General features: G+C 35.2%; 1 long non-coding RNA gene across 1 annotated transcript; it reads right to left on the minus strand.

Moving 5' to 3' along the window:
* Positions 1–200: 200 nt before the first annotated feature.
* LOC139897816 (uncharacterized) lies at positions 201–1,511 on the minus strand. Its single transcript, XR_011776804.1, has 3 exons — positions 1,313–1,511; positions 942–1,074; positions 201–636 (listed from the first exon to the last, which is right to left on the minus strand). It is a non-coding gene; the product is annotated as an uncharacterized lncRNA (long non-coding RNA).
* Between the last annotated feature and the right edge of the window lie 1,344 nt (positions 1,512–2,855).

The raw sequence follows: 2,855 nt of genomic DNA on the forward strand, positions 1-2,855 counted from the left end.
AATATGTGCTTCGACCCCCTCCTTATCTTCTTGAAAGGTTTCTTCCTGATATTGATTTCCTGGCAACCATTTTAGCAAAATTGATCTTTGACGATTTTAGAACTCTTGCATTAAAAAACCTAGTTAAAAAGCAAAAATGCTTTTCTTCATTGAGCAAAATGAAAGACTTGTGTATCTTACAAAACCACGCAATTCCGGCTCTACAATATGCTCAAATCATTAAAACGAATAGATATACATACAAGAATACGTACAATCCATGGCATACAACTCATCAAGAAAGTAATAATGGAAATAAAATAGTATAGACAACAGCCCAAAAGGGCTATTTTTGGTCCTGTTATCAGTAAATGAAACATTAGACCAACGACAGCTTTATGTAGCTTGTTGCATACAATATCCAAATATCATCTTTCTTAATTGATCTTTTATGTCTTGATGCATCTATATCAACATTAACATTGTTATCTGCTACAAAGTTCTTATACCATGTTATCTGCTCCAACAATAACATCTTTCTCAATTGATCTTTACGTTCTCCATAGTATAACCCAAATCTCACATCCTAACCACTATTCCATTCATAGCTATCCATCGGTGACCATAAAAAAATATCCTCATACATCTGCTCCATCTCTGTTGTTTAAAACAATAAGTCTTCAAAATCATAAGTAATGGTACTTTAAGTGCTTCTAAAACTGGTTTTTTGATGGGTGCCCAATTTTTTTTTAACATAGTATACGGGTAAACGGATAGGTTTTTCATGTTTAAGCTACCTGGTAAATTGGAATATTTTTACCCTGTAAACGGCCCAACCAAGTTATACGATTCTGACCCATTTCCATGGTTACCACAAGATAAGATATGCTTCTAGTTAGGTTTACTTAACATAGTGTAAAATTATAAAGACTAAATTGAACATTGTAGAGCAAACTGCAAACCTTATAGAATTGGCTAATAAAGCAAGGTATGTTGTGTGAAATTCAACTCGCTTCACGTCATTAACTCGTTGTGAACCTTGAATTACTAATAAGTTAATTAGACTTCTTTATGAACCTGGACAGTTGTGAACCTCTAGCAATATCAAGCCAATTCATTCAATATATACAATAAAAGAAACCCAAAACAAAACAAAACATAACCAAGATTTAAAAAAAAAAAAAAAAAAAAAAAAAAGTTATATTAAAATCAATCCCAAGTCAAAAATCAAAATCTAAACCGTCATTTGAAGTTCTTATAAGTAAAAAATTTGTGTGCATTTGTAAAGATCACACAAGATATCTTTCAAATGCTCGATATAGCGTAAACATACCAGTCGTCACAATCTACTTTTAGCTGATCACCTCGGCCAATTATATGCCACACTAGGCCACCTCAACCATTTATATGTCCATCAGGGCATTGTGGTGACCGATATCTCTCTATTATCTCAACATCCGCTCTCTGTGACTTATATTCGTGTTTCCCAAATAAAGTAATTAATCGGCAATCGGTCATGTATAACACCGATAACAATTTACAACATTACTTGTTAAAATGCAATGCAAATTTAGATAATATGGAATTAGTAATGTATGTAAATATCTAGATATTAAAATATAAAAGAAATATCTTGATATTAATGAAGAAAAATCTAGATGTTAAAATGTAAAAATCTAGATATTTTTATGTGGTAAAAATATCAACATATTTATCCATGAAAAAATCTAGTGTGTAGAAGTTTCCATGGAGTAGTATAAATATGGGTGGTGATTTTATTTGTGAGTAAGTTGTGTAAGGAGTGAGTAAGTGAAGTGTGAAGTAGAGAAGAAGTAAGAAGTGAAGAAGAGTTAGAAGTAGAAGTTGTGAAGAAGTAAGAGTGTGAGTTGAGTCCATAATATTGTAATTGTTTCTTTGTATTAATAAAAGTATTCTTTGTTAAGTTTCCCGGTTAAGCCTTAGTTCGTGTTTGAGTTCTTAGTGCACTTGTGTTATTTTTATTATATGGTCGGTTATACCGCATGAATGATATATGGTCGACATTGTCGCCTAAATATTATTGTGCACTAAGGATTTATAAAATTAAAGGCTAACCAACGTCAAAGTGTTGGTCTAGTGAGTGAGTATAACCTAGGTCCTCTATAGTGGGTGTGTTGGGCTCTTCAAAGCTTCCAACAATTGGTATCAGAGCGGGTCGTTCGGGACCATTGCTAGTGGAGGTACTCATCGGTAAACGTTGGACGTTTACTTCACCGAAGCTCTAAGGGAGATTCTGTCGGAGCACAGTTAGGAACTGTGAAAGCTCATCGGTCAGGGACCAAGCTTATTGAACGTTGGGCGTCATGATGACAGATCTTGCAAGTACGAGCAGTGGAATCAAAAGTCTCAATAACCACAACTATGGTTATTGGCGGACTTGCATAGAATCCTACCTACAAGGACATGATTTATGGGAAATAGTTGCTGGTAGTGACACTGCGCCTCCACCGAAAGAAAATGCCGAAGCCTTGAGAAAATGGAACATCAAGGCCGGGAAGGTTTTATTTATATTGAAGACTACAATCGAGGAGGATCTATTGGAGCACATCCGTGACGAGAAAACACCAAAGGCAGCTTGGGAAACTTTTGAAAAATTATTTTCAAAGAAGAATGAAGCACGCCTCCAGCTCTTGGAAAATGAGCTCGCGGGTATCTCACAAGGAAGTCTGTCTATTTCTCAGTATTTCACCAAGGTGAAATCTATTTGCCGTGAGATATCTCAACTTGCTCCTGAAGAGAAAGTGAGTGATGCAAGGATGAAGAGAATTATCATCCATGGCTTAAGGTCCGAGTATAATGGATTTATAGCCGCTGTGAGAGGATGGCCTACTCAACCA

This window comes from Rutidosis leptorrhynchoides, chromosome 3 (assembly GCF_046630445.1).
Source record: "Rutidosis leptorrhynchoides isolate AG116_Rl617_1_P2 chromosome 3, CSIRO_AGI_Rlap_v1, whole genome shotgun sequence".
Lineage (NCBI taxonomy): Eukaryota > Viridiplantae > Streptophyta > Magnoliopsida > Asterales > Asteraceae > Rutidosis > Rutidosis leptorrhynchoides.